This window comes from Lactuca serriola, chromosome 4 (genome assembly GCF_051521515.1).
Source record: "Lactuca serriola cultivar US96UC23 chromosome 4, Lser_US96UC23_V15, whole genome shotgun sequence".
NCBI lineage: Eukaryota > Viridiplantae > Streptophyta > Magnoliopsida > Asterales > Asteraceae > Lactuca > Lactuca serriola.
In genome coordinates this window covers 397,667,158-397,683,746 of record NC_136411.1, presented here as the reverse complement: position 1 = coordinate 397,683,746, position 16,589 = coordinate 397,667,158, and the positions used below count along the sequence as shown (strand labels likewise).

General features: G+C 39.7%; 1 non-coding gene across 1 annotated transcript; it reads left to right on the top strand.

Moving 5' to 3' along the window:
- The first annotated feature begins 9,477 nt into the window (after window positions 1-9,477).
- On the top strand, window positions 9,478-9,584 carry LOC145103560 (small nucleolar RNA R71). Its single transcript, XR_013706644.1, has one exon. It is a non-coding gene; the product is annotated as a small nucleolar RNA R71 (small nucleolar RNA).
- The last annotated feature ends 7,005 nt before the right edge of the window (window positions 9,585-16,589 follow it).

Sequence of the window (16,589 nt, the reverse complement as noted above, 5' to 3'; positions counted from 1 at the left end):
ACTGTATGCTAAGAAAGAAAGAAGAAAAGTCAAACGAAGAAGATGAGGAAGCGAGCCTCCTGAGAAGATTGGAGGAAATAAAGAAAAGGAAGTCAGCTGTTAATAACTCTACCATGAATGCCTTAATTGTCCAGGGTGCAAACAACAGTGATAAGTTTGGTAGTGTGGAGGTCTGGTCCACAGATTCTGAGGATGATGAAGTCAGGAAGCCCACTGACGAAAAATCTATGCTGGAAAAAGAAGATCATGCAACAGGAAAATGCTTTGTTGTGACCGAGGGTGTATCCTAAATGAGAGGATACACATCTGATGGGGGGGTTGAAGAGGAAAGGGAGCGAGAGGACAGATGTTTTGCGGCCAAGCCTATTAACGCTCAGATCAACGAATGTGATGAGTTGATCAAAAAGGTACAAAATATCCTTGCTTCTCTAAAAATACATGTTAATGATTATGAAAAGGAATTAAATAACTTAAAGTCAAAATTCTCTAGCATAACTAGCAGTCTTGCCCAAACCCGTGTCACAAATTCTAACCTAACTGATCAAATCAGTAGGATTTCTTCAAAGATTGAGGAACGAAGGACATGGATTGAGAAAAAGGAAAAGGAGTTAATTAGATCTAAAGATGATTCTATTTATTTGCAAAGATACAATCTTAAACTTCTTAAACAGAGAAATTTTTTTGTTTGATTGCTAAGAGAATCTATTTTAACATCACTCAGTTGCATCTTGATTGTGAAATAGGAAAGAATATACACCGCATGATTTTACCTTTCCTTGAATTAAAGGAGGATGAAATCGATGCTGAAGCCTACAACTGTGAAAGTGTTGTATCTTCTGACGAAATGTCTCCAGCGTACAGAATAGGTCTGGACAAAATTGAATCCTACATAAAGTCCAAGGACCACAAGGACATGCTCAAAAATCTGTTAGATGAAAATGATAGATTGAAACTGAGAGCCGAAACTATGCAAAAATTTGACTCCTTGAATGCCAATTTAAGTTCAGAAAAAAAATTGATGTTGAAAATACATCTAAACTTAATGAGGATGATGATTCGAGTGAAATTTCTATAGAAGATTTGGTAGATTGTTCTGAATTGGCCAAAAACGAACCCATGTCCCATAAGAACCTAATTTCTGAAAACTCTGTTGAGTTTGCTCATTCCTCTACCGACAAGTCCAAAGTTCTCAAAGCTAAAGTTGTTGTTTACCAAAAGGTTTAAACTACTCCAAACCAAGTCTACACAGTGCCGGGAATCACTCCATAACAAACTGCAGAGTTAACTGCTATGGTAGAAGAAGACAATGCTGGTGGAAGTGATGAATTCTTCTGGTCGGCCCCAATAGACAACGCAGACGAGACAAAGGGTCTTTCTCAGAAAACTTCATGGAGAGTGAAAGGTAGATACATACCTGAACCACTGAATGAGCCTACAAGGTATGATGTGCCGAGCACAAGTGGAACCAAAACCTCTTCGGGTGAACCAATGCAAACCACAAGTGATACTTCTTCAACAAAAAGTGAATGATGTGACCATACTTCGAAACGAAAGGCCAACATTCATAGAAATCCAAAACAAGTGGCTGATTGAAAGCATCAAAAAAATCTGAGATATAAAAAGAATCTCTTAGAAAGAAAATGATTTTGGAATTCCAAAAATTTTGATTTTGTGAGAATAGAAAGGAAGAACAGTTTAGAAGAAAACTCAAGGAACCAAAAAAACAGCTTCGGTCCTCACTGCAACACCAACCAAAGGAATGGTTTCGGTCCTTCAACCGATAAGAACCAAAAGGGTAGTTTCGGTCCTTCAACCGATAAGAGCCGAAAGGATGGTCTCGGTTCTTCGACCAATAGGAGCTGAAAGGGTAGTTTCGGTCCCTCGTCCTATTACAACCGAAAGGAGAGTTTCGGTCCGTTACCCATTAACAACCGAAAGAGCGGTTTCGGTGCCTCGTCCGATTACAACCAAAAGAGAGTTTCGGTCCTTCATCCCATGGCTACCGAAAAAGTGGTTTCGGTCCTCATCCATACAAGTCAAATCAGAAAAACCGAGAATCTAAAGTCTCTTCTAAATTCAATTCTTTAAATTTCGGTCCTTCAGTTAAAAACCCCAGTCCTCCTAAATGAACAAAAATTAAAGTTTTCACCAATAAAAGAAAAGATGAAACAACTTTAATTAAACGCACATATATGGTTGATACTTCTCTTACTATTCCCTGTCCTGTAAAAGGCTCACAAGGACCCAAGAAACTTTGGGTTCCTAAATCTGCTTAATATTTTGCAGGTTATACGTGACGAGCAGTTTGACGAAGAATGGTACAAAGATAGTGGCTGCTCACGTCACATGACAGGAAGGAAGGAGGAACTGAGAGAGTTTCGTTCTCTCAAAGATTGTGGCATTGTAAAGTATGGCAACAACTCTTTTGGAACTATCAAAGGCTATGGAATGATCACTAATGGCGAATTCTCTATAAGGAAGGTAGCTTATGTTGAAGGGCTCCAACACAATCTCATCAGCGTATCACAGTTGGTTATTGGTACTGGGTTAAAAGTATCATTCGACGATGAAGGCCCAGAAATTGTCGAGAAGAGATCAAACAACATTCTGTTGAAATCAAAGCGAAAAGGGGAAATGTATCCCTTGAACCTCAATCCGATAAGAGGAAAACCAGCAGTGTGCTTACTCAAAAAGGCTCACTCTGATGAAAGCTGGTTATGGCATAGAAGACTATCTCATTTGAACTTCAAGGATATAAACAAATTGGTGTTAGGTGATCACGTTCGAGGGCTGCCAGTTCTCAAATTTGATAAAGAACACCTCTGTGCAGCGTGTGAAATGGGAAAGCAGAGTCGGCAGAGTCATCCTTCTATTATCAACACTAAGGTAATAGAACCATTGGAGTTACTGCATATTGATCTATGTGGTCCAGCGTCCATCGAAAGCATTGGGGGAAACAAATACATTCTGCTTGTAGTGGACGATTTCTCAAGGTTTACATGGACTTTCTTTCTCAAGCAAAAGTCTGAAGCTACTCCACAGCTCAAGCTCTTCATTAAACAGATAGAAACGCAACTGAGGAAGGTAGTTCGTAATATAAGGAGTGATAATGGCCTGGAATTCAAGAACAAAGATTTTGAAAGCTTTCTTGCTTAAAAGGGGACAACTCACAATTTCTCAGCCCCCTATACTCCACAACAAAATGGCATTGTTGAAAGGAGAAATTGGTCCCTGTGTGAAGCTGCTCGCACCATGCTATGCTTTGCGTCCTGAGCTTTGTATTTTTGGGCTGATGCAATTGCGGCTGCATGTTATACTCAGAATAGATCATACTTGAATAAGCGGTTCTCAATTACCTCTTACGAGATTCTGAACAATTGAAAACCAAATGTGAAATTCTTTAATGTGTTCGGTTCAAGATGTTTCATTTTCAACTCTAAGGAGAATCGAAACAAGTTCGATGTTAAGGCAGATGAAGGAATTTTCTTAGGCTACTCCCTGAACTCCAAGGCGTATAGAGTTCTCAATAAACGCTTGAAGAAAATTGAAGAAACATACTATGTCACTTTTAACGATAGTTATGTTAAGAAGTTGAAACCAACAGAAGATGCATCACAAGACTTATTTCCAAAGAATGGTCAGGTTACTATCTCCATCTCGAATCATTGGAAATAAGTTTTGTGATGCATCTTTTTGATGATAGTTATGTTAAGAAGTTGAAACCAACAGAAGATGCATCACAAGACTTATTTCCAAAGAATGGTCAGGTTACTATCTCCATCTCGAATCTTTTTGACCAATTCATACTCTTGTTTGATGAGCCTCAAAAGGCGATTGACTCTGAATCAACGGAAAAAGACAACAAAGTTGATAATCTAAAACAAGTTATAGACGATGCTGCTAAGAAGATGGCTGAAGATCAATCCAAAGGAACAGAAGGTGCAGACGCAAGCGAACCTTCTGGTGGACGTCCTACTGTCCAGGGGGAGGGTTCCTCTCCTCATCATGATCTAAGTTCTTCATTCCAGGGGGAGAACTCATCACCAAATACATCAAGCACTACTAAAATTCCGGCCAATGCAGGAGATACAAATGTTGGTCCTGAACAGGAATCATTCTTCGAGGGGGAGAACACCAATGTTGGTGATGATGATATTTTTTCTAAACTCGAAGAAGAAATCAATGTTGAATTGGATCCTATATATGATCCAAAGTTTCCTCCTCTCATTAAATGGACCAAAGATCACCCTCAAACTCAAATTATTGGGGAATCCTCAGAAAAGGTGTTAACTCGCTCTCAGATCAAAGCGAAACAGGTTGCACTATTTTCGAAAGTCGAGTTTTGTATGTTCAATTCGTTCGTGCCTAAAATTGAACCAAGGCTGTTAATTCAGCTCTTGATCATTCCGACTGGGTTCAAGCCATGCAGGATGAGTTAAATGAGTTTGAACGAAACAAGGTATGGCGTCTTATTCCAACTCCAAAGGATGTTTCGGTTGTCGGTCTCAAATGGGTATTCAGAAACAAGATGGACAAAGAAGGGAATGTCATTTGTAACAAAGTAAGGCTGGTGGTCAAAGGATATTGTCAGGAAAAGGGAATTGATTATTAAGAAACCTTCGCTCCCTTGGCAAGATTGGAATTCATTCGTATCTTTCTTGCGTACGCTGCTCACAAGAACTTTGAAGTCTATCAAATGAACGTCAAATGTGCTTTCCTCAACGGTGAACTTGATGAAACCGTATATGTTGAGCAACCGCCAGGATTCATGAACGAGAAGTATCCCGATCATTGTTATATCCTCGACAAAGCTGTCTATGGCCTGAAACAAGCTCCCAGAGCATGGTATGAAACTCTCACACGTTTCTTAAAAATGTCTAAATTCAAACAAGGTTCAGTTGACCCAACCTTCTTCCGTAAGCGAGAAGGTAACCACCTTATGATAGTCCAAATTTATGTTGATGACATCATCTTTGGCTCCACGAATCCTAGCTTAACAGCTGAATTCCGAAAGTTGATGGAAACTAAATTTGAGATGAGCTCAATGGGTCCAATTAACTTTTTTATTGGATTGAACATTAGACAGGGACCCGAAGGCATTTTTATTAATCAGGAAGCATATACCAAGACTCTGCTCACCAAGTTTGGAATGATGGGAGACTCCAAAGTGAAAGTGTCGATGGCTTTTGGAACCAAACTCAAACCATCATTAGTGAAACCAGCTGCTGACACAACGCTTTATCGACAGATGATTGGATCTCTGATGTATCTTACCGCCAGTAGACCTGATATCATGTTCTCTGTATGTTACTGTGCTCGATTTCAAGCCAACCCACGAGAACCTCATCTTCAAGCAGTGAAGAACATCTTTCGCTATCTGAAGCGAACCTCCTCTCTCGGTCTATGGTATCCAGCCAACTCTGGATTCTTCGTCCAAGCATTTTCAGACGCTGATTTGGGTGGATATGTATTGGATCGTAAAAGCACCACCGGAGGATGTCAATTTCTGGATGGTAAATTAGTCAGTTGGCAATCAAAGAAACAAACCTGTGTCTCATTATCTGATGTGCACAAAAGTACTCAGTAATTTTAATATTTATAACCTAACAAACTTAACTAACCATGCACTTATAGGCAGTGTACCTAGTCGGATTATAGTATAGCTTGGGTAAGTCGGTGTCGATCACAGGGAACGGTGCTCTAATTAATTTACTTACTATTAAATTAACATAATTATTAACAAGTTTAAAAGGGGTTTTATCTGATTTTACAAGATATGATGAACTTAAAGCAAATTCAATAAGTAAAAAGACACTCTTGTTTAGTTTGAATCCACTTCTTCCTTATGGCTAGCTAATGATTACGGATTATTAAGTTGGTTTTTAGTTGTATTAGTAATTTTGTTCTAACTTTACCAATAATTAACTAATTCATGTCAAACCATGTATGTTCACACATAATTAAACACAGAACTAATTATGAATGTAAATATGCTATGTAAGGTTTGTAATATAAACGCAATTATGGTCGCAATACACGTTCTCTAGCACAGCTAAGCTTATTTACTCTAATTACTAACTAAGATTGTTCAATCCTAGCTCTAACAATTCAATGTTCACTAAATCATTAGGTGACAAGTTCATGCAGTTAATGGTCACTAAGCTACACAGAACATGCAATCAAGCAATTAGAGAAATAAACAATAGCATGCTAGGTAATGCAAATCAAACACAAGCAATTTTTACCAACTAAACTTAATCCATAAACATTGAACTATTCATAAGTTGGAAGCTTCATCTAGCTAAACAAGAATAGCTAGATTCAGCTACTCATCATAGCAACTAATAAACCAAAACAAATTAAAGTAATAGAAAACATGTTCTTAAATATAGACCTTTATTCTTTTTGGTGTTGGAAACCTTCTTCCAGAACCCTTCTTTCGTTCCAAATCGTCTCCTGGAACTCTTTCCTTTAGCCAAAAGGTTCTTTTTTGGTAATAATCAGGAACACTTAAATAAACTCTAAAAACTCGTGCCACGTCGTGGCTATCCAGGCCACGTCGTGGGCTTCAAGTTATCCGTACCGGACAAGGAATCCTCCGAATCGCGATGTTTATCTTCTAGAATCCTCATGCCACGTCGTGGCTGACTTGGCCACGTCGTGAATTCAGTATCTTTCGTGGATTTATTCTTTTCTTGTCTTTCAAGTCTCCCATGTTCTACATATTGTCACTTTTGGTCCCTCGCCACGTCGTGGACCGCAGTCGAACCCTGTATGTGAATCGGTCATTTTGTATGCAATTTCTACCAAAATTAATGCTTGGGGTTTGTTCCTATGGACATTTAAGGGACATGCAACCTAGAATTAACAACTAGTTTCAACCAATTTCGTAAATCACATAAACCCTAACCATGAAAATTTAAAATTGTAAGAACTAACTATAATTAATGAGTAGAACACATACCAAGTAGAGTTAATTGACAAGAACTTGCAAGGAAATTGGAAGCAAATTAAGAACTTGGCTGTGGGGACTTTGTTCCCATTCGTGCGGCAGTATCAAATGGGAATGGGGATTATTGGTCAAAGGGTTTTAAGGAAATGGTCCCCCCGTGACTTTTTAAAGGCCACGTCATGGCTGGCTATGCCCACGTCGTGGACTTTGAAACTGTCATCTGTTCCCGTGTTTTCATTTTTTACCACGACGTGGCTATATCAGCCCACGTCGTGGCATATGCCTGATCGCATAATTTTTCAAAATCATAAATTTTAACTAACTACTTTGCATCTCATTTATTAATTAAAGTTCCCACAGCTAATTCTTTACTAAGTATCAGTTATTAGATGATGAGTTGATATCTTTCCTAATTAAAAACTAAAAAGTTAAAAGAAAAGAAAATGCAAACCAAGCTCGGGTTGCCTCCCGAGAAGCGCTTCTTTTTCTTGGTGTCTTCAGCTGGACTCCGTGCCTTCTACGTTGAATCTTCTGAAGAGTCCACCACCAAGATCTTTTGTTCCTTGAATCGCCTCTTGTAAGCTTGAACTCGCCTTTTATATGCCTTCTTTGAATTCTCCTTTTTAGCCGTGTCCTCTTCTTCAAGCTTGCGTTTTGTGCCCTTAGTTTGTTCCTTGCACTCCATAGCATCCTCCTCCCCTTTCACCACCGGCTTTGTCACTTTTGAAGTGACCTCCTCTTCATCACTTGTCATCTCCTCATCCTCTTTGCTCACCCAAGAAGGCGGACTCTTGTAAGCTATGACTTCAATCAAATATGGAACAGATGCCCTCGGTTAAGTTCTTTGGACTTGATGAACTGACTTGATCTCTTCTTCCATAAGCTTTTCCAGTTCTTCTAGTTCATTGTCTTCATTAATTGTGAACACCTCTTCTTGAGCATGATCCTCTTGGAAGTCATCTTGTACTCCAAAACTTCTTGTTCATCTCCTACCCTCAAAGTGAGCTTAGACTCGCGAATATCAACAAGTTCTCCAGCAGTGTTAAGCAATGGACGACCAAGGATTATTGGAACATCGGGATCTTCCGTCATATCCAAAACTACAAAGTCTATTGGAAAAACAAATTTTCCAATTTTCACCAAAATATCCTCCACGGTGCCCCGGGCTTGTGTCACTGAATGATTCGCCATGTGAATCTTCATTTTTGTAGCCTTCATCTTCTGAATTTCTAATTTTTGATAAAATGAAAAAGTCATCAAATTAATGCTAGCCCCAGAATCGGCTAAAGCATTAACCTTCATTTTATTACCAAACTCACACGGAAGAGTGAGGCATCCAGGATCCCCCATCTTTTCTGGTGTCTCTCCTAACACGGCTTTTGAGGTTTGTTCACTTAGAACCACCTTAGACTGCTTCTTTAATTTCATGCAAGTGTCTATCAAATCTTGCAGTAATTTCTGGTTTTCGGTAGTTTTGGATAAGGACTCGACAAAGGGGGTATTAATCGGGATCCCCTTCACATGCTTTACAAACTCTATATGCTCCTTCTCCAGTAGACTAAGTGCAGCTCGGGTTGGAAATGGCAAAGGTGGCTGATAAACTGGAACGGGTTCAAAGAATTTTTTGATCAAGCATGCGCCACGTCGTGGCCAGAGTAGTGACATGTCGTGGCGAAGGTGGTTCAGCAACTTTTTCACTTTCGAACTTTGACTTCTTGGGTTTTGGATCGGGCTGTCGTGGTTCTTCTTCCAATGCCTCTAGGAACTCAGAGATTGCATCTTCTTCAGTATCGATGGCCATTACATGAGATTGGGTCTTTACTTCAGGATTCTTCGGGGACAATTTTTCATGAACCAGAGTGGCTAGTTGACCAAATTGTACTTCAAGGTTATGGATGGAGGCTTGCTGATTCTTTATCAAAGTTTGTTGTTCCATAATAGCAGTATCAGTGGCATCGTATCTCTTTTCCGAAGCTTCCATAAACTTCATCAAAATGGTCTCTAGATCGGGTTTCTTCTCAGCTGGTGGCTGCTCCTTTTGATAAAAGCCTCGACATGTCTGCATATACTTCTCTTCTTTTTGCTTCTTATACTCTTCATATGGCAGCCAGTCCTTCTTCGGTTTTCTCCAATCCTCATCAAACTTATCCCCACTAGAGTAGCACACTTGAGCTTTTTTGTTCCCAAGCTCATCTACATTGCAGTCCTTGGTCAAGTGTGGACCACTACCTCTCTCGCCACCCACTCTTATGGCATGTATTGACTGGTCCATTTGTGTTATCCTTCGATCCATATTATTCAGCATGGCCATTACAGCTGCTATTTCTTCAGTTTGGGCCCCTCCACCACCTTTGATTCCATCTTGCCTAGGGTTGTGGTATTTGCGAGAGTGCTTCGCGAATTCTTCAATTAGCTCCTTGACCTCCCTTGGATTTTTCTTTTTCAAAGGTCCTTGAGAATCAAGGAGTTGTCTTGTCATAACGTTGACCCCATCATAAAAGATTGACATCTCTTGTTGCACATTTAGATAATGCTGAGGGCAATTTCTGAGCAAGCCCTTGTACCACTCCCATGCTTCGTATAATGACTTCCCCGGCTGTTGCTCAAAGTTGGCTATTGCCTTCTTGAGTTTGGCTATCTTGGATGGCGGGAAAAACTGGTCCAGGAATTGCTCACGCATTTGAGCCCAAGTGGTAATTGTACCCGGTGGAAGTGCTTTTAACCACTCCTTAGCAGCTCCTTTGAAAGTGATGGGAAGCATCCTAAGCAAGACTGTGTTTCTGTTGACATTTGGGACATTGAAGTAATATGCAATGTCGTTGACTTCATCTAGATGCTTAAAACCATCCTCATGATCTGTCTCGAAAAATGGGATGTCCTTCAGTGCAGTCAATATGTGCCCTTTCAACTCGAATGTGGCAGTGGCAGGTATTGCGGGTTGGACTAAATTGGGACCCACATCTTCTCGGATCCGCTTCTTGTAAGCTCCCAGGGACATTTCTTCAATTGCTACCATCTCGTTCCTTGGCTCGTTCTCAGGTTCGCTTGTGTGTTCTTCAAATTCCGGCTCGGTATCGCTTTCGGACTCGGTTTGGACGGGCGTATGATCCAAATGCTCAAGATTGCTCTTGTGCCTCACGGATGAACTTGACTCTCCTGTCTTCTTTCCCGACTTCCTTGAAAAAGCTAACTTCAATTCTTATAAGGGCGTCTTTTTCTTGTGAATTGCAGACTCGGGATCTTCAAGTGGTGGCACCAAGGGTGTGTTTGAGCTTCTGGTCATGAACTCCTGTAACTCGCTAAACTAAAAACATAAAACTAAACTAAAATAAGAAAAACTAACTAACAACTAAAAATTTAGTTTTTTAATAGTCCATGTCGTGGCAGGTATCTGGCCACGTCGTGGACTCTGTGACTGACAGAAAAAAATTTATTTTGCTGAAAAATCAACTTTTTCTAGTTTTTACTCCACAAGAAGGATCGATTAATCTAATGCAAATAAATAAGCTAAAAACTAAGTCGTTCCCCGGCAACCGCGCCAAAAACTTGATGTGCACAAAAGTACTCACTAATTTTAATATTTATAACCTAACAAACTTAACTAACTATGCACTTATAGGCAGTGTACCTAGTCGGATTACAGTATAGCTTGGGTAAGTCGGGTGTCGATCACAGGGAACGGTGCTCTAATTAATTTACTTACTATTAAATTAACCTAATTATTAACAAGTTTAAAAGGGGTTTTATCTGATTTTACAAGATCAGATGAACTTAAGGCAAATTCAATAAGTAAAAACACACTCTTGTTTAGTTTGAATCCACTTCTTCCTTATGGCTAGCTAATGATTACGGATTATTAAGTTGGTTTTTAGTTGTATTAGTAATTTAGTTCTAACTTTACCAATAATTAACTAATTCATGTCAAACCATGTATGTTCAAACATAATTAAACACATAACTAATTATGAATGTAAATATGCTATGTAAGGTTTGTAATATAAACACAATTATGATCACAATACACATTCTCTAGCACAGCTAAGCTTATTTACTCTAATTACTAACTAAGATTGGTCAATCCTAGCTCTAACAATTCAATGTTCACTACATCATTAGGTAAACAAGTTCATGCAGTTAATGGTCACTAAGCTACACAGAACATGCAATGAAGCAATTAGAGAAACAACCAATAGCATGCTAGGTAATGCAAATCAAACACAATCAATTTTTACCAACTAAACTTAATCCATAAACATTGAACTATTCATAGTTGGAAGCTTCATCTAGCTAAACAAGAATAACTAGATTCAGCTGCTTATCAAAGCAACTAATAAACCAACACAAATTAAAGTAATAGAAAACATGTTCTTAAATATAGACCTTTATTCTTTTTGGTGTTGGAAACCTTTTTCTAGAACCCTTCTTTCGCTCCAAATCATCTCCTGGAACTCTTTCCTTCAGCCAAAAGGTTCTTTTTTCGTAATAATCAGGAACACTTAAATAAACTACAAAAACCCGCGCCACGTCGTGGCTATCCAGGCCACATCGTGGGCTTCAAGTTATCCGTACCGGACAAGGAATCCTCCGAATCGCGATGTTTATCTTCTAGAATCCTCATGCCACGTCGTGGCTGACTTGGCCACGTCGTGAATTCAGTATCTTTCATGGATTTATTCTTTTCTTGTATTTCAAGTCTCCCATGTTCTACATATTGTCACTTTTGGTCCCTCTCTTCGAAAATCCTTTTAATTGACTGAAAATAACAATTTAAAGTCATAAGTACCATTATTCTAAATATATTATCAACTTATTAATAAAAATGTACTTAAATATTGCCTAAAAATAGGTATAAATATGGCAATATCATTATCCACTGCAGAAGCCGAATATATTGCTGCAGTATCCTGTACATCTCAAGTCGTATGGATACAAAGTCAACTCCGGGATTATGGGTTAAACATGAAGAAAATCCCACTATATTGTGATTCTGAAAGCGCAATCAGGATTTGTCACAACCTAGTGCAACACTCGAAGACCAAGCATATCGCACTGAGGTACCATTTCATCAAGCATCACATCGAAGATGGTAACGTAGAAATTCACTTCGTCAAAACGATTGATCAACTTGCAGACATATTCACAAAGGCCTTACCTGAAGCAAGCTTCAATTAAATTCTACAAGGCCTAGGAATGATGCAAGCCGAGTCAGTACCGAAATCGCCTTCGCTTCCATAAAGGTAACAAGCGAAATAGAGTGAACCTATATGAACCGAAATGAACCGAACGTTCGGTCTAATTTGCGTTTGGTCTTTTCCGGGTGCGGTCTATTTCGGGTGAAGTTCGACTATGAACCGAAATGAACCGAGCGTTCGGTCTATTTCGGGTTCGGTCCTTCTGAACTATTTGTTTTTCTTTTAAGGGATTTCAACTAGTCTTTTATGTACACTTTTTCACCACTTCTTTTCTACTTATAAAATCCCAAAAATATTTTTTTTGTTTCCATAAAAATGCTTATAAAATCCAAAAATATTTTTTTTTGTTTTATCTATTTTATTTTTTATCTAACTTTTTTTATTTGTGTATTAATATGATTCTCGATTGCAAAGCTAAGGCAGGTAAAAGGTTTTATTAGTTAGGTGTCCCTAGAAGCATCCTATTGCATGTTGACTAAAGCCTCAACTGATTTTGAGTGTAGCCTTAATAACATGATATATACCAATCATGTTTTCCCAATCCAGGCTATCAAGTCCACTCTAATCATGAGCTACCTTACTCTACTCACATTGAGTTTAGAGTTTTCTGCTTGGTCCTTCTTTTCTTTAAAAAGCAGAGGTACATTCGCTTCTTATACCATCTCCATCACCTTTCTCCATTATAATTCATTTCATCAATATAACCCCTAAGACTTTCAGTTTTAACCACTGAGGTTTATGGTTATACAAAATCTGCGTTCATGATCTTAGTTTCATTGCACTATGTACTAAGTGAAATCCAAAATTCAACACCACTAATGAATTGACGGTGAATTCAAAAATTCAAGCTCTTACTTGTTACCCAATGAAATCTCCTTTTTTTTTTTTCTTTTGAGTGATCTTTATGAGATTGCCTTTCACCAAGGCTTCTCTAACCCTAAAAGATCCAGTTTTTTTTTTTTTTTGATATTTCTTTACTTCTCTCGTCACTATGAAATATTTCACACCTACTTGTTCAACAGATCACAATGATCTCACAAGTACTTCATTCACTTTTGGTCTTATGTTAAGAATCAAAATTATGAATTGAAGCGAAAGCCACCCTCTTTAACCTTTAAAAGTAGCCTTTCAAAACTTCTCAACAAGTTTTTGATCGGTATTTCATGGGAAACCACTCAAGCACTTCAATGTCTCTCTTGAGTTTGAAGGAAGTGATTTTTTCCCAGAATCAAGAGTTTTATGTCAGCTTACGACATCACATATAATTCCTAAAATTTCGTTTTATTTCTTTATCTTTTACACCCTATGCACGAAAATTTTTAATTTTCCAAATTCCTGTTCTGGTTAATATAGATCATTAAAGCGCTACAGGCACAAACATTCAAGCGTCATAAGGAGAAACGATTGGGATAATGTAGTAACTGACTCAGCAGATAACCAAATGGTTTGGCGATTTGAAAAAGTAAGTTTTATGAAAAGGCATGAAAAAGGGAAACGTTTTTCTCTCTCCTGCGTCATCTTCAGCACGACAACTGTTCACCCATCAACTATGGCGCTATTTTTGATATAATCCAAGATTTCAGCCAGATTATTCTCTCTCTTCCTTGTACATATAAAAGGAATTGGAACGGTACTCTCTCAACCTTTATCACTTCCAAAAAGCTCTCAAATAAACCCGGCGATTTTCTGCAACTGTTCATCGTCTTCTCTAAGCTACTACAATGGCAGACTCATCATCAGTTCACGATACCTCCGTTCGTCAACCCCTAGTCACTATCAAAGCCCAATAGAACCTGATCATTGATCTCACTCCATTCGTATATGAGCCCTATATGTTGTATGTGGTTGAGTGTCTCAAATACTCACCACTCGTCGACGCACTGACAAAGGTTAAACTTGTTCCTATGTCATTCCTATCTCTTGTCTACTCTACTGCATTCTACGAAAAGAATAATGAAAGGATTCACTTTGAACTTCACGATGAGAAGATTTCTATCTCCAAGAGTCGATTATGTGCCCTAATTGGTCTTTCTCATGATCCATCTCTGGTAAGCCCTGATTCCATTACCACTGGTCAACTGTTCACAATGTTCTATCAGATGGGGTATACCGAAACCCTAACGACTGTCACCAAGTTCAAGAAGTCATGCCTTCCTCCTCAATGGAATGCCATTTTCACGCTATTGTTCAAAGGATTGTCTGAGATAAGTGCTGGTTCTGACGGTGCAAGCAAGTCCTTCATGACGGTGCTATATGGGTTGTACAGTCGGCTTAACCTCGATTATGGATCCATTATTTGGCAATAGTTGGTTCAAAGCCTGGTTTCTTCATCTAGGCATTCTGAGATTTCATGTGGGCGTTTCTAGACTCTCATCACCAAATGGGAAATGGATCGTCATCGTGTCCCAATAATGGCGGACTCCTTTCTCTCCTCTATTGCCACTTTTCACACGCCAAAGATCATCGTCACTGATCCAACCAAGTTCTCATACATCATACGTATTCCTGACGCTATGCTCGATTGTATTTCTGCGTCAAGTAACGTTCTTCAACAATGCAGGAAGCGTCCATCTGTTGGTCCAAGAGAGCTCATGCCGGCAATGCTTCGCTCCATTGACGAGGCTGACAAGCCAGCCAAGAGGGGTAAAAAGCCTGAAACAAAGAAGGAGGGTCCGGTCACAAAACTAACCAAGGGGCAGACCCCCAAAAAGCGAAAAACTGATAAAGCTACTACCTCTTAACCTCAACCTAAAAAGCAGAAGAAGCCAGCTAGGAAACTTATTCTTCAATCGTCCAGTGATTCGGATTCAAAATACATTCCTCCTACGCACAAGAACGCTCCTCCTTCAGAGTCTGAGAGCGAAAGTTCTGATGACGAGGCTTCGGGCCGAGGGGATACTCCACCTCGCTCCCATACTCCAGAAATTTCGGTTCGTTCTTTTCCTCCTTCACCTCCACCTGTTACCATTCCAGTTTCTATCCCTCCTATCTCTCCAATAACCACCTCTGAACCATTCACTACAATTCCTATTCCCACTCCTATTTTCACAGATACAACCACTACCACTACCACTACTAAACCAGACTTCACTGTTCCCAATACACCTGTAACCGAACCGCCTTTCACAACTGAACCCACTTTCACAACCGAACCTCCTCCTTCATCAAAACCCTTGTCTCCTACACAATCTACTGAAACAACCCCTATTTTGGGCGGTGAGGACTTGGAATTCGATTCCACATATTTTAGTCCTTATCGAGTGCAGAGTGAGGATGATGACGACGAGCCAATTACCAAACGTCATCTCAAAGCAGTAAACGATAAGCTTGATCAACTACTTTCATCTTCTTCCTCCGGTGCCTTTTCAGAAGCTGCTTTAAAAGCATTGTTCTCTTCGGTTGTCGCCGAACACAGTGCTACCCTATCTGCTGCAGCCAAGACTATTGATGCCTCCACTTCCCAATGTCAACAGGCTTCTCTAGCTGTTGATGCCTCGACTAAGGAGTGCAAGGAAGCGACCGCAAAACTCGATAAACTAGTTTCAGAAGCTCACTTGTTTCTAGATTCCTTGCAGGCTGCTGCTGCCAAGAATGCTGAAATTGTCAACACTTCAGTAGAGACTCTTCAATCTGAGTGTTCGAATCTGGAAGCGGCACGCCATGCTATTGAAGAAGCAAATGAATTGCTCCATGCTAATGTCAACGAACGCTTGACTCAACTAGAAGCGGACTTAGCTATGGAAAATCGGATCATGGATGAGCTCGACAGATGTACAACACAACTCAAATTGCAAACACATAAGTTGCGTACTGCTAATGCTGAGATTGATGATCTCAAGTCAGAACGGGAGGTCATTCGGAGTTCTGTTGCAGATGTTCACTCCATCCTTCTTCATCTTATTAAGGCTAGTAATCCGCTTATCACTATCACTGTCAGAAGGCATTTGGCAGACAAGCTCAAACCGGCACTGGACGTTCTCAGCCGTATCGAGGGTGTTCCGGTGTCTGGGGTCCAACCGAAACAAGGGGGAGAAAGAGTCAAAGCAACCTCCTCCTTGTAGCTCAAAACCAACTATTGAACTTCTAGCTCAAAACCAACTAATGAAGCTTCGGGCAGTAATAAAGATAAAAAGAAAAAGAAGATTGGTGAAGACGACACAGACAATGAAGATGATGTCTATGTCCAGATTCCCAAGAAGCCTGTCCCGAAGAACAACACTTCTGAAAAAGAAACGGAAGAAATCACCAAAAAGCAGCGAGCTGAGCTTGAACAGAAGCGAAAGGAGGCGGGGCTCCTAGAGAAGAAAAAGTCTATGTTCCCTGTATGGACAAAAGACTCGCTTCTGAGGTGTGCAATCGACGAGCCAACTATTCTCTGGCTCTAGCCAATAATGTCTTTCAGCCTTGACAACTCCAAGGATGCACAGTTCGATATGCCAATCACT